The sequence below is a fragment of the Ochlerotatus camptorhynchus genome, unplaced genomic scaffold (genome assembly GCF_037179485.1).
Source record: "Ochlerotatus camptorhynchus isolate MF236.1 unplaced genomic scaffold, CSIRO-AGI_Acam_v1.1 ptg000061l, whole genome shotgun sequence".
Classification (NCBI taxonomy): Eukaryota; Metazoa; Arthropoda; class Insecta; order Diptera; family Culicidae; genus Ochlerotatus; species Ochlerotatus camptorhynchus.
This window is the reverse complement of record NW_027040551.1, coordinates 288,670-304,147: the sequence shown is the minus strand read 5'-3', so window position 1 is coordinate 304,147 and position 15,478 is coordinate 288,670.

Genomic DNA, 15,478 nt, shown 5'->3' with positions numbered 1-15,478 from the left:
AGCTCAGGAACAACGGCCACTCGACAGGGTCTCCGGAGAAAACAGGCAGCTCTCTGGGCACGACGTGTCTGGTGGCGAGTTGTTGTGAGTTGGGTCCGCCAAATAGCTGCCGGGGTGCAATATCGGTGGCAGCTGAGGTGGAGACAGACGTAGGGATAATCTGCGACATGATTGGAAACACATGGGATGACACTGTATGTACGGAGGGGGGAGTAGAGTGAGCTTGGGGAGGGCTCATAAACACTGGAGCGAACGGCGGTAGTAGGGGGAGTAAACATGGTCCGGTGACCGTAGGGGGTGTTTTATTTATTTGTTCAACTGCCCGTCCGGATGCTGACGAATCAACCGAGCACATAATATTTGGGCCAATCGTAGTAATAGGAATGGAGCACGTTTGACTTACCGGAGCGGTGACCCTGGTATTACCCTCGCTGGTCGGAAATTCATAGGCATCGTTGCGTTCTAGCTGCGGCCTATTAGTCGATGTCGTAGCGGATTCAACGACACCACCCACCGTCGATGACACTGTCTTCTGGCGTTGCTGAACTCTATTCGGGTTTCTATCCGCATTCTGGTGTGGGCTTGTTGTCTTAGCTGCCAACTGCTTCTGAAGACTGTCCATATGCTTCTGAAGATTGCTTATCTGCTCCATCAAGGCTTCCGGGGTGCGTGTCGGCGAGATCAAACAATTCACCGTAGCCGGCAACACACGATAATCCGTCGAAATTGTTGGGAAACCACCTGCTGCTTCACCATAGTCGGTCGTGTTGTTTTGCGCTAGCAGTTCTTTTAGCCGATAACGCGTTGGAACAAACGATGAGATATCGGTATTATGTACGTCCGGCGCAACTGGATCCGTTGGATTTGCGATGATCGACAAAGACTGCATGTCCAGCGTACTCGACTCATTCCTGACTGTAACACTGCTAGTCACTGGAACTATTAGAACTTCCTTGGGAATGGTACTGGTCCGGGACTGAGTACCCGCGGGGATCGTTTTTGGTCCGGCGGTGCTGCTCGTGGTCGGGACTAACTGGCTCTGTACCCAATCGTGAGTTCTCTGCGAACTGCCACGGGATGATCGTCGTGTTCTACCGCTGCTACCGCTGCTTTGCTTATCATCAAGCTGGGCTTGCAGGATCTCGTACTTTTTGGCGATGAATGCTTTTTCCAGACGCTTCTCCTCTTCGAGCCGCTGAAGATCGAGAGAGGCACGTACAGCTCGCGAACTTGCCTTTGATGATCGGCTTTTTCTGGAACCTGTTGGTTCGAAACGAACGGTGAAGCCACCGACATTATCACTCTCACTTTCCTGAGAAGCCACTAAATTGAGGTTAGGGTTGCCTTCTTCCAGACACCCGCTTGGAGACGTTTCCTCTGATGTGACACCGGGAGCCTTCCCGGAGTGCGGCATTTCCATTAGAAATCTAATTCTCGTTAGAAATCTAAAAAGTTTCTTAGGACAGAAACTGGATTTCGGACTGGTACAGCACGACTCGTTTTTATGCAATGGGCATGAGTCAGTTTTTTAGCTGCAATATATTTAATTAGGATTATAAGGGTTTGTTAAATGTTTGTATTTATGTGTTCACTTACATTTCTAGTCCTTATTAGTGTGTTTGTTCTCTGTCCAACAATTTTAAACTAGAATAATTATAAATTTTAAGAAAAAACTTGTTCTGCGTCTTGCTTGTTCTTTATTCTAGCTTTTTAATGGTGAATTTACTTGTCGTGTGTAGGTATTTAGGAACTATTCAATTCGTTGACAATTCAATGCGTATATATTGGTGTTCTTAGGTATAGTTCATCCTGCTGCGTGTAGACCGGGTAACCCTGTCGCACCGGGGTGCTGGTTTCTCGTCGTTCGGAACACTAATCATATCAATTGGTAATTTTACCAATGGTGGGCTATTTCGCTGATGGTTTGGATATGCCATCGAACGAAATTCTCCGTCAGTTCTTTTTGGTGCATCTAATTGTGGATATGTCATGGTCCTTGAAATGTGGCTGTATCGGCCTTTTGTAGTACATTTTATACAACCATATTTCCCATTGAAGTTTATTACTCCTTTGATGAATGATCTGGCTGGGGTGTCGCATATGAAGCAACGAATGTTAACCGTTATTTTGTGTCCATTTATGGCGATTCCGGATTCCGACAGCGGAAGGAGTTCGTCAATAAAGGGATTTAAGAATTCATTATTATCTTTCGGTTTTCCAGTGCCATAGAATATTCCTACGACGATTGGCTGAATGCTTGGAAACTCGTGGATATTGCATAAGATTGGCCAGAAATTCTTCGTTGTGCTTTTGTATATGGGTAAGCCGTCGATGTTCACATTAACCGAAACAGACATAGGAGTTGTTATATCACATAATATCCTCTTCAAGCACATCTCGAACCCTTGGTGCCAATATTGACCATGTTCGCCCATTGCACGAATTTGCAAGTTTCTTGGTGTCCTCATGATTGAACGCGGATCTTTTGGAAGATCTAATCCTAGGTTAGTATTGAGCAGTGATGGAAAAGTTCGCGAAAAATCACTATGACTCGCGAACTTTTCCCTTGGTGAACTTCGTGAAATATCGCGAACTTTTCCAACACTGGTATTGAGTACATCTATGAGTGATTTCAACGCTAACTGTGAAATTTGATGATCAGTTGACCACTTTTGAATATCTGAAACGATATTTCTTTTGACTACAATTTCATATTAGAAAAGAAGTTACAACTATAAAAGCATATTGTACGTTTACCTTCATGGTCATGTTCATGAGTAAACATATTTTCATCCTGCGTATCAATGTCTTCTGTGAGATTTTGAACAACTTCTGGTACACTAGTCTGGAAAGTGGTATTCACGACACTAGCCTGATCGTTTGTATTGACGAAATTAGTATTTAGGAAAGCTTCCTTATAAAGATCACGATGTTTTCTTAGCAAGCGACTGTAAGTACCACGTTTTCTTATTTTCTTTAACTTGTTTTTCGTAATTAGATTAAACATGTTAACGCCTCGTAGTTGTAACGGTTATGACGGTTACTTCTCATATACACAAATGAAATCAACAGCAAGAACTGTTGCGGCTAATAGTGCACTTAATTGTAGATGAAACTTTAATTCGAATTATATATGATGACTTGTCAACTTAATTAAGATATATATGATAATATGATCTTGAGCACTTTATTGTCCTATGACCACAGACAAACAGACGTAACGCTTCATTGTGTATCTTCGTTCATGCATTTAACGGTTGATTTGAATATTATCAGTTCCGCGAACTACTCGCCGCAGCGCTGGCATCAGATCACTTTGACGTTTCTATACATTCTATAGAACTTTTATGCAATATTGTTTACGAATTAGCGAGCAAGCTTGTTTTCCGCGAGAAGCCAGAGAGATGTCGTTACTGAGGTTATATGTTTTGAGATACTATGTTTTCAAGAACAAGGTTTTCAAAGAGTTACGTCTGTTTGTCTGTGCTATGACTATATATCATTCATTAAACGATTGGTTTAAGATTTTCTGAGTACATGTGCGGATTTCAAGTATACTTCAAAACGGATCCACATATAAAGTCGTTTTAAAATCAGTTATGATCGTTCGATTGTTTTTTTTTATTACAACAAATGTACTTCGTTTCGAAGGATATACAATTCTGATTTAATGTTTATTCATTTAAGATTTGAAATATGCATTGATATACGCTATCTGGTTATCTGGGCACTTCTCTGAGCTTGACTCAGTCTAACAATGTATTTGTTATCTGTGAGTTGCCTACGCAATAACGTATTATAAGGTGGAAGAGGACTAATCGTTGGTCGTATTTTGTACAGATCACGATCTGTACAGTTTACAACAAACTGGAAATCGGATCATGCTCGCTTGTTTTCCATCACTTCCGAGCTCTAAAAAAAAATAAAAGCACGCAGCGGAGCAAAAACACACAACCGATCTCCAACGCTTCTCAAAACGGACTCTCCAACCTCTAGATTTGTGCCTTTAGGTGATAAAACCATTCTCTTGAAGTTTTAGCACATTTGGTAGTAGGATGAGCTGGCGCTTTTAGTTTGAATTTTGTAGGGGGAATTTGGATGAAATACATGAAAAAATGACACAAGAAAAAAGTTTGCTTCTTCTTGATTTGACTCAGATTTTCAAAACTTGTAATACAATTAATGAGTATCAACTTCGCTGAAGATTGTATCATGAATCCAGTTAGTTTTATAGAGAGATTCGCCTTTGAATGTATATGAGCATTTTGTATATGCAAACTTCAACCAAATTTCCTATATGAACATTAAACCAAAAGCGCCAGCCCAAAACAAAAGCGACGCATGAAATGATTAAACATATACGAAAGGAATTAAGCTTTCAAACTTATGTTAAAGACGTTTGAGATTTCAGCCTACCTGTTGATACGCTCATTGTTGTCGATTATTGCCATTAATTATGCAAATTTTCGCTTGTAAACGCTGTGCTAAATGGGCTTCTCTATTATGATTTATAGGCGTGCTTAATGTAGAATGAGAATATCATCAACCTTTTGTTTCTGAGCTACCACTCTTGTTAGGCAACCCGTTTTCTGTGACAATGGCAATGAAAAATATATTATGCTTCACAAATGAACTGCAGAGAATTGTTTTCCTTCAGAGTTGTACATTATCAAGAAGCTACCTATGTGTGTCAGTGGGTGTTTAACAAATGAAAGAGGAAAAACGTGTCGTCCAAATGTTTAAATTCTCCAACATTGTTGGGAGAAAGATAGTGATGTGACAATGTGATGATGTCATGAACATTTTCGTCCATTTATGTCATGCGTCACTCAAAAAAGTAATGGTACACTCGAATTTATTCGAACGCAAACTCGAACGTGAATCACAATTCACACAATCACAAATCAATAGGTATGGATACTTAGTGCAATTGGATCAAATAGGTGTAAACAGTGTCGTTTCATCCCTGTGTTACAAAATGTGTGTGGTTTTACCCCAAGGCTGCAAACAAATTGTCGATTCATGTTGACATGGCTGGTTCTCGGCAATGCTATATTCAATCGTTATGATTTAGCCAACATTCGAAAGGTATGGCTACCTAATTTCATTTGGAACTAGTAGAAACCCGATTGGACCTGTGGTTGGCTAGCCGGAGCAAAAAATAAACCCCGGAATAGTCTCGAGCAAAATGTATGTCGATTCATGTTTTTGCCAAATTTTAAGATTGAGCCAGGGAATCGATTGAACTTGTGGTTGGCCAGTCGGAATGGAACAACCCGTGAGAGGTGGTTCTGCGGAAATTCGGATTCATCAGGAGAATGATCGATTCCAAAAAATGGACTTAGAGATTAGCGATTTTTTTCTAAATTGCATACAATCATGAACATAGAGGAAATATGCCTTCACCATATCGATTCTGCAATCGGGTGGCCAGAGAACGGTCTTATGGATATCCATAATTACCGGAAAAATGGTCAGTTCCTGAAAGTAGACCTAGAGATCCGCGATTTTTTCTTAATTGGATACAATCATGAGCATAGAGAAAATATACCATCACCATACCGTGCCAAGTTACCAATAAAAATTTCAAAAGTGAAATTGACCTCTTTCTATTTGGACCAAATTTAGATAAGAATCTATTTAAGATCAAATTTTAATAGTACATTTTTTGTGCTATAAATAATAAATTATAAATTATAGATTTTAAAAATATAAATTTTATGTTTTGTGTTATAATACAAATTGTGTAAGCGCCCCTCGATAAGAAAAAATACTGTATTCTTTTCTTAATATCACCATAATGAATGAAGCTACAGATAGCATTAGGTACTGTTTTCATAATTTTCAAATATTTTTAATCCACGTCTGAAAACTTCAAACGCAATTTTCCTAGAGAATGAGTATATTTTAATTTCAAATTTTATGGCACAATCTTAACGACAAGCAGTAATTTGCGTAATTCGTGAGATATTGCATTTTAAGGCATAAAAAGTAAAATAAATTTTTATGAAACATAATAATAAGAAAGTTTTTTTTACATAGTCGCCAAATTTATATTTTATTTAGCGACTGAATACTTTAAACTTGATTGTTTTAAGTAGATGTACATTTTTACATACGATAGATTACCTGACCCAAAGTTGAAACGGTCAAATGATCATTTCATATAGAAGCGCTAGAGTTGGTTGAACCTAGTGATTAGGCAATAGGTAAATTCGAGTGCTCTAATCAATTTCTTTTGAAATGACGATGATAGTAGAGTGACTGTGTTTTCACCCATGTCAATGATTAATGACAGGGAAAATCTAATGATGAATTTTTAAAATCAATATAGAACTGGAAACAAAACTTGGAAAACTGAAAAGATGAAATGAATAAAAGGGAAGTTAATTGGTTGGCCAGGGAGAGCTATTTGGTCTTTCTCTTTTGAACCACCGAGTGAGGAAGACAAGTTACAGAATTTTAAGAAAATCAGTGCACACACTTAGAAAAAATCATGTAAATTTAGATGCTCTGAGACTGACATATACGACCGTCAATAAAATTGAGTCATAATAGACGTGAAATTCAACTCAGTCAAACGTACTTTCGAACTTTTCAGTCTCGGAGCACTAAATTTTACTTGAATGTTTTTTTATGTCCCATCCTTTATGTCAAAGATGGATTCCGTCACATGTAAGATTAAGTATTTCTAAGTGTGCAGTGAACAAAACCTTATAGTAAAACCTAAATAAAAAAAAAAATGAAAATGTTGTAATGTGGTGTAATTATTTTTTTTCCAGAATTTATAAACCTTGTCAAACGTCTGTGATTTCTATGTGAAGGCACACTTTGTGAAAATCAAAAATCGAACATGAAAAAAAAAATATGAAAGATTTTGAACGTTAATAAATCAGCTGCCCCTGGACAAATTTCAATAATTTTATCACCAATCGATCACAAACATTGCTACGCATCTGGTAAATTTAAGACTTTATTATTTTTCAAAATGTCACTATTGAAAATTGTGCAACTGTTGCTGTAATTTAAATTATCACCGATCGCCTGCGAAAAGTGATTTCCCTAGCACAGATTTCAAAGTTGAATTCCATCCGGTCTCACCAAACGGTCTTTATTCAATCACTGCGTGATGAGTGGTGATGTTCTCCAGTACACAAAGAAAGGCTTCCCGCAAGCAGCTAGTTATCAAGGGTGCCGAAAACCGCTGATCGAATTCAGTTCAAATCACCGTGTGTGGTGGTGTCCGGTCGTCGGCATCAGCAGCAGCAGCAATGCTTTCGACGCGTGGCGTTGAACATTGTTCCCTATTACACAACGAAAGACTGCCTGCAAGCAGCGAGCTGCAGCCCACATGAGCATGCCTAGAATGATCGGAATCAGTAGTTCTTCGTGAGTCGCTGTGGGCCATGTATGCCAAGCGCACCAACCTCATTCATAACAACATACAACTCACCAGCCTCATCTGTGTGTAACACTCTAATAGCTCAGCATTACTCAACCATCGCGACAAAACGGTCCTTTTCCGAACCACCATAAATTTGTAAAAGAGTATTTTTTGGACATTTGTCAAAATCATCAATCGGATGTCAGTTCCCATATCCAGATAGTGCTGGAATTAGGGCGTGACAGCTTTTGTAAACAATGACTTCTTTCGATGATGTTTTTTTTTTAACTCTTTATTTGTTTCAAATTCAAAATAAATTACATTTCATTTTTAACCTAGGTGCTCCAGTTACTACAGTAACTTACCAGCCTTAATTGTTATGATATATATCTAAGTGTTTTTACATTGTTCCTGTCTTGGCAATTCAGTATTTTAAACAGGTTTTTTAAACCTGCATGTCAGTATAACAATTGACAGCTTAAAACTAAAAATCTGAAACTAAATCTTATCTAAGTATAAAGGGAATAAATCGTTGCAATTGAGGATTTTAACGATTTTTGCCGGAAATTATTAATTATTTTGTTGGACATTTGTGCTAAAGTCTCAACATTCGAAATTCTATGTACTTCGGTAGTACTGTACCAGGGAGGCAACTTCAAAATCATCTTCAGAATTTTGTTCTGAATCTTTTGAAGTGCTTTTTTCCTGGTAGTGCAACAACAAGACCATATTGGCACAGCGTAAAGCATGGCCGGTCTAAAAACTTGTTTAAATATTAGAAGTTTATTCGTCAGGCAAAGTTTGGATTTCCTGTTTATAAGAGGATACAAACATTTTATATATTTGTTACATTTGGCTTGAATGCCCTCAATGTGATCTTTAAAAGTTAATTTTTGGTCAAGAACTAATCCAAGATATTTCACTTGGTTTGACCAGGAAATTGGAACTCCGTTCATAGTGACTATGTGACTACTACTAGGTTTCAAAAAGGAAGCTCTGGGCTTATGTGGAAATATTATAAGTTGAGTTTTGGAAGCGTTGGGAGAAATCTTCCATTTTTGTAAATAAGAAGAGAAAATATCTAAACTTTTCTGCAGTCTGCTGCAAATAACACGAAGACTTCTTCCTTTAGCGGAAATGCCTGTGTCATCAGCGAACAAAGATTTGTGGCAACCCTGAGGCAAATCAGGGAGGTCCGAAGTGAAAATGTTATACAATATAGGCCCAAGAATGCTACCCTGAGGAACTCCTGCTCTAACAGGTAGTCGATTAGATTTGGAATTTTGATAATTTACCTGCAGAGTTCTGTCAGTTAAATAATTTTGAACTAATTTCATAATGTAAAGTGGAAAATTAAACTTTTTCAATTTAGCAATCAAACCTTCATGCCAAACACTGTCGAATGCTTTTTCTATGTCTAGAAGAGCAACTCCAGTTGAGTGGCCTTCAGATTTGTTTGAACGAATTAAATTGGTAACTCTTAAGAGTTGATGAGTAGTTGAATGCCCATAGCGAAATCCAAACTGCTCATCTGCAAAAATTGAGTTCGTATTGATGTGAAGCATCATTCTATTCAAAATTATTTTTTCAAAAAGTTTACTTTATTGAAGAAAGCAAACTTATTGGACGGTAGCTAGAAGCTTCAGCTGGATTTTTATCCGGCTTCAAAATTGGAACAACTTTTGCATTTTTCCATTTATCAGGAAAGTATGCCAAATGGAAACATCTGTTAAATAATTTTACCAAGAAAGACAAGGTACTCTCTGGGAGTTTTTTGATGAGGATATAGAAAACTCCATCATCACCTGGAGCTTTCATATTTTGAAATTTTTTAGTTATAGACCTTACTTCGTCCAAATCAGTCCCCCAGGAATCATCAAAAATATTTTCCCGAGAGAAAATATTCCGAAAATCCCGAGCAACCTGATTCTCAATAGGACTAGCAAGACCCAAACTGAAATTATGGGAACTCTCGAATTGCTTAGCAAGTTTCTGAGATTTTTCCAAATTTGTGATCAAAATTTTACGACCGTCTTTAAGCGCTGGAATAGACTTTTGAGGTTTTTTTCAAATTTTTTGTGAGTTTCCAAAAGGGTTTGGAACTCGGGTCTAATTTAGAAACATTATTTTCAAAAGTTTTGTTCCTCAGGGCAGAGAATCGCTTTTTAATTTGTTTTTGCAAATCCCGCCAGATAATTTTCATGGCAGGATCGCGTGTTCTTTGAAATTGTCTCCTATGGACATTTTTAAGACGGATCAAGAGCTGAAGATCATCGTCTATTATAATTGAATCGAATTTAACCTCGCATTTTGGTACTGAGGCAGCTCTTGCTTCAACTATAGAAGTAGTCAGAGATTCAAGAGCATAATTAATTTCATATTTGGTTTGCAAAGGAATGTTTGGATCGAAGTTATATTCCATAAATGTTCGATATTGCTCCCAATCAGCCCTATGGTAATTGAAAGTAGAGCTGTTGGGATTAGAAATTATTTCTTGGGATATTTCAAAAGTTACTGGAAGGTGATCAGAACCGAAGTCAGCATGGGTAACCAATTGGCTACAAAGATGACATGAGTCAGTTAAGACCAAATCAATAGTTGATGGATTTCTTGCAGAAGAAAAGCATGTTGGGCTGTTTGGATATTGAATAGTGTAATAACCTGCAGAACAATCATCAAACAGAATATTACCATTGGAATTGCTTTGAGCATTATTCCATGAGCGGTGTTTTGCATTAAAATCACCAATAATGAAGAATTTAGACCTATAACGGGTAAGTTTCTGAAGGTCACCCTTGGTAAAATTCTTTTGCTGGCCTAAGCATTGGAATGGCAAATAAGCAGCTATAAACGTAAGTTGTCCAAATTTTGTTTCAACAGAAACTCCAAAAGTTTCAAAATTTTTGGTTTCAAATGAAGAAATAATTTTATGTTTTATTCGTCTATGAACAATGATGGCAACGCCACCACAGGGTCCATCAAGACGATCATTTCTATAAATTAAATAATTTGAGTCCTTCTTAACCTTATGGTGAAGTTTAAGGAACGTTTCAGTTATAACGGCAATATGCACGTTATGAACTCTCAAAAAGTTAAATAGCTCGTCTTCATTATCTTTGAGAGATCGAGCATTCCAATTTAAAATTTTTAATGCTTTAAAATCCATTACTGAATTTTAAAGTCATGACAATATTATTAGCAAATTTTACTCCAGTTTGAATAGCATCAAACATGGAGTTAGATTTAAGCATATCAGAAATCATGTCAATTAATGAATTCTGTAAAAATTCCATTTTAGGAGCAGTAATGTCAAAATTGTCAAAATTTCCGTTAGAACGTTGGTTAGTATTTTGATTTCTACCCGCTGCAATAGCAGCATAGGTAGCTCCATTAACTCGCTGAACATTGTTAGCAGCGAGGGGAGTAGGTACAGATGAAACATTTGAAGCAGGGGTGATATTTGTACCTACGGGTACGAATGTAGAATTTGTTCCTCGCTGACCGTTGTTAACAGCAGAGGATTTTGTACCTGGTCTGAAACGTGGAGCGTTTCCTACCTGACGGTTAGAACGAGATTGTAGGATCGCTTTGCGAGTCTCACAATTTGAACATTTAAATTTCTTAGGATCTTCCTTCACAGGACAGTCGTCCTTTGCGTGAGAGGAATCACCACAATTCATGCATTTAAAGGGTGTTCACGATGAAATTGCCACACTATGAAATTGCTCTAACTTTTTAACCGTTGGGTAGAATTTAATGACAATTTGGGTGGATTTAGTTCATAGTGCATTATTTACATCCTGCAAGTTTTAAAGTCCTGTGATCAAAACTCGCGGAAATGGAGTCGAAAGAACAGCTCGTGCGTGATAAAATCTTGCGCATTCATCACGAGAACAAGGATCTCTCGCATCGTTGACCACCGATCGGAAGCCCAGAAGTGAAGGAAAAAGTATTCCGTACAACACCAAAAATCACAACTGCGTAGTTTAGGCCTTCAACCGAAATCCGAACGCCTCCGTTAGGGATGTGGCTAAGAAGCTGCACCTAAGCCGAAGTTTTGTCCAGAAGGCCAAAACTAAGGCTGGGCTTCGAACGTTCAAGGTACAAAAGGCCCCTAATCGCGATGAGAAGCAGAACAAGTCCGCCAAAACCCGTGCCAGGAAGTTGTACCTCAACATGCTGACGAAAGTTGAATGCTGCATCATGGACGACGAAACATATGTGAAGGCCGACTTCAAACAGATCCCCGGCAACCTGTTTTTCACGGCCAAGGATAAGTTCAGCGTTCCGGAGCATGTCAGCACTCAGAAGATGTCCAAATTTGCGAAGAAATTCCTGGTTTGGCAAGCCATCTGCACGTGCGGGAAGCGGAGTGCACCTTTCGTGACCCAGGACACGATGAACGGACAGGTGTACATAAAAGAGTGCCTCCAGAAGCGGCTGCTTCCTCTCCTGAAGGCCCACAACGTCCCAACAATCTTCTGGCCGGATTTGGCCTCATGCCACTACTCCAAGGACGTGCTGAAGTGGTATGCGGACAATAAGGTCAATTTCGTGCCGAAAATGTTCAACCCTCCCAACACTCCGGAGCTCCGCCCCATCGAGAAGTACTGGGCGATTATGAAGCAGCACCTTCTTAAACGACCTAAGGTAGTGAAGACAGTCGAGGAACTGAAGAAAGTATGGGTTTACATGCAAAAAACGGTTGATTCACAGGTTGTGCAGAATCTTATGGCCGGGGTTAAGGCCAAGGTGCGGGCATTTGCGTATGGATTGTAAATAAAATACGAGTAAAATGGTAAAATGAAGTTTAATAGTTATTTCTCAATCCCTGAAAATTTGATGGCAATCGGATGAAAACTCGAATTTTGCGAATCAATTTTGTGTGTGGCAATTTCATCGTGGACACCCTTTAGCTGGCATGTAGCAATTTTTAGTTCCGTGACCCCATCCCTGGCACTTACGGCACTGAGTGAGGTTTTGGAAATTTCCTCCAGTCTTCCTGAAGTGTTCCCACTGCACTCGGACATGGAGCATAAGGCTAGCTTTTTCTAAGGTCTTAAGGTTGTTTAGTTCACTAGACTTGAAGTGAACTAAATAAAAATCATTAGAAATCCCGGTGCGCGAATCGCCAGGACGGGATTTCATTTTCATTTTGATTACTTGGAGTGGCACAACTCCAAGTAATTTTGCCAGTTCATCTTTGATCTGATCCAGGGATTCACCACAACCTTGAAAACACGTTCAGTTTTGGTGTCGTAAGTAAAAAATTTGTGCTTCTTCTCAGTAAGATACTTGAGAAGACATTTAAATCCGTCCAAGGTTTCAGCCAATACACGGCATTCACCCCGACGTCCAATTTGTAGTGAAAACTTAACTTTCTTGAAATTGAAAAGTTCCATGCAAAGAGCATGGAAATCGGTAGTGGTTATCACAATAGAGGGAATCTTTTCCTTCTTGGCATTAAGCCGGGAAAGTTTACTAGAATTGTTCTTGGATGATGGATCATTCTCATCATCCGTGAGCAAATCAAATTGATTACTCAAATTAATTTCATCAGAAGGGGGGTCAAGAGTTTGCCCCTTTCTTTTGCGTTTAGGCGCCATGGCGGCAGTAAATTTTTATCCAAATCGACTTCCAAGCAGATTACTATAAGAATCTAAAGGATCGAAGAGGAATTTTCCAAATCGATATCCAAGAAGGATTACCTCGGGTAGGGTCCAAACAAGGATCGAAGAGGAATAAGAGGAGTTGAACAAGGTAGAAAATTTTTACAGGTTGAGCACTGAAAAGTGCTGTTTAAATTTGTTGTAGCTCTAGGTAGTAGTAACACTTCCTTAAGCAAAAAGCAAATAGATCCGCACGGCAAGAGAGCACGATGCGGACTGGGTTCGATGATGTCTTGAAAGTCAAGGCTCGCCCATGTAAATCACTATCACCATCAGGTAGATTAAGACTTCCCCTAACCGACGGTAATGTTGGTTTGCGTGGGCGTCCCGAAAAAAAATAACATCAAAAATACAATAAAAAACAATGTAACAATAAGACGAAAATGATTGTCTTAACAATGATTTATATTGTTACGTCTACAATAAATTTACCTTGATTTATGTTGTACAAAACAGTAAATTTCATGGTAAATGGAAAATTTACAATAAAAAAGGGGGGTTGTTAAGTATCTTAACAATGAAATTTTCATGATTTCCCCATATAATTTTTTTTTCAATAACATTATATATTATTGTTATTTTACTGTTGGTTGGCGAATTTATTGATTAAAAAAAATAACAGTGTACTTTAGAGTGTATGTGTTGGCTTGACAGATCTACTTTATAGACTTTAAAAATAAATCGAAAAAATAAAACGTCGCCCCGGGAAGGGAACGGGGTGGTATGTCTGATACGGGTGAGTCCTTTTTTTACTGGTTATGGATTGAGATTCGATCCGGAACTTGTCAGAAATGGAGGCCAACTCCCCTGCACTCGATCTCTCTAGGTCACGTCTCCTTGGTGGTTGAGCGTCGTTGATAAGTTAATGCATTCAACTGGAGAGAATCGCCCATGAAATATGCTTCCACCTGAGAGTTATTTCCTGACATCTTCAAGTGGTGGATTTTTTTATTATTATTGTATGATTATTGCCTGCACGGAAAAGGTCTGCATTAAGCGGGATTTAGATGAGGCAGGAGAGTTGAGTTCAACTCAAACCGATCTGATCGTAGGCGTTCAATTGACTTGGCAACGAATAGAGCCAAACGAACTGTCAAAGCAAGAGCCATACGAGCAGCGCCTATCTTGATTACATTGGCAGTGTTGCTGACCCTCTCATAGTCTGCATGCTTCAATCAGATTTATTTTTATTGTTCGTGAGTAACCCACAATGAAAACACACCAATATTTAATGTAACAACAAGTTGTTGTTCATTATTGTTCGTGATCGAATCATGTTAACAATAAAATAAATGAAAAATACAATGAAAATCATTGTAACAACATTTTATTATGTACATTCATTGTACAGCTAGGTAGCAGTTTTGCCGTTTTCGGAAGGGTGCAACATTGTAACAATCATTTTTATTGTCGACAATAAATATTAATGTTAGAGCATTGTTTCCACTGAAAATTTCACTGTAATTTTTTTTCCGGGTGGCTTGAATTCCTAAAAATCATCGAGAGAAGTCATTGTTTACAAAAGTTGTTACGCCAAATTCTAGCTCTATCTAAATATGTTTAAATCTAACATACCATGTACTTTAAGGCAACATTGGGGGTGCAAACACCAAAGTCGGTCGCGGCATGAAAGTGGTCTGATTTTGATCCAGAGATAGTAGTAGTAAAATTATGTTTATTTCTGTTGATATAGGTAGTACATTGATTTATCATATTAATTGATTAGCCTATCTGGCTCTTCATCTTTGTTTAATTTGATATTCTAATTTAATATTTGCGTTTTTCAACTAGTTTACAGAATACCCCTTTGGGCATTTGTTTTATTTGAATTGAAAAAGTGATAACCTACCTAACTACGAGTATAACTTAACCTAACGTGCTAGATCACGTATGATCTGATGATTTGATCTTAGACAGGTGTCTCTGAACCTTTCCATGATGAATACTCTCCGTTCTTCTAATGTCTGAATTCCAGCCAGGAGGTGGATCTCAGAATTTCTAGTCCGCGGGGGATTGTTTAGGACCATCCTAAGGATCTTGTTTTGGATCCTTTGGAGTTTTAGGTGATGGCATTTTGCGCAACTCTCCCAGATTGGCATATCGTACTCGATTACAGGAAGGATGATTTGTTTGTAGACAGCAAGCCTATTTTTCAGGGACAGGGTTGACTTCCTGTTGATAAGTGGATACAACGATCTTATCAAGATGTTGCACTTGGTTTTCGTTTTGTCAACGTGCTCCCTGAAAAGAAGCTTGCTGTCTACTGTTAGCCCGAGGTACACGACCTCTTTGGACCATTCCAACACTGTGCCGTTCAGGCAGATCTTGTTATTCTCCGACGGAACAAGTCTGGGAGATTTAGAGTGTGGAAAGATAATGACCTGGGTCTTTGCTGCGTTGATACGGATCTTCCAGCTGTTGAAGT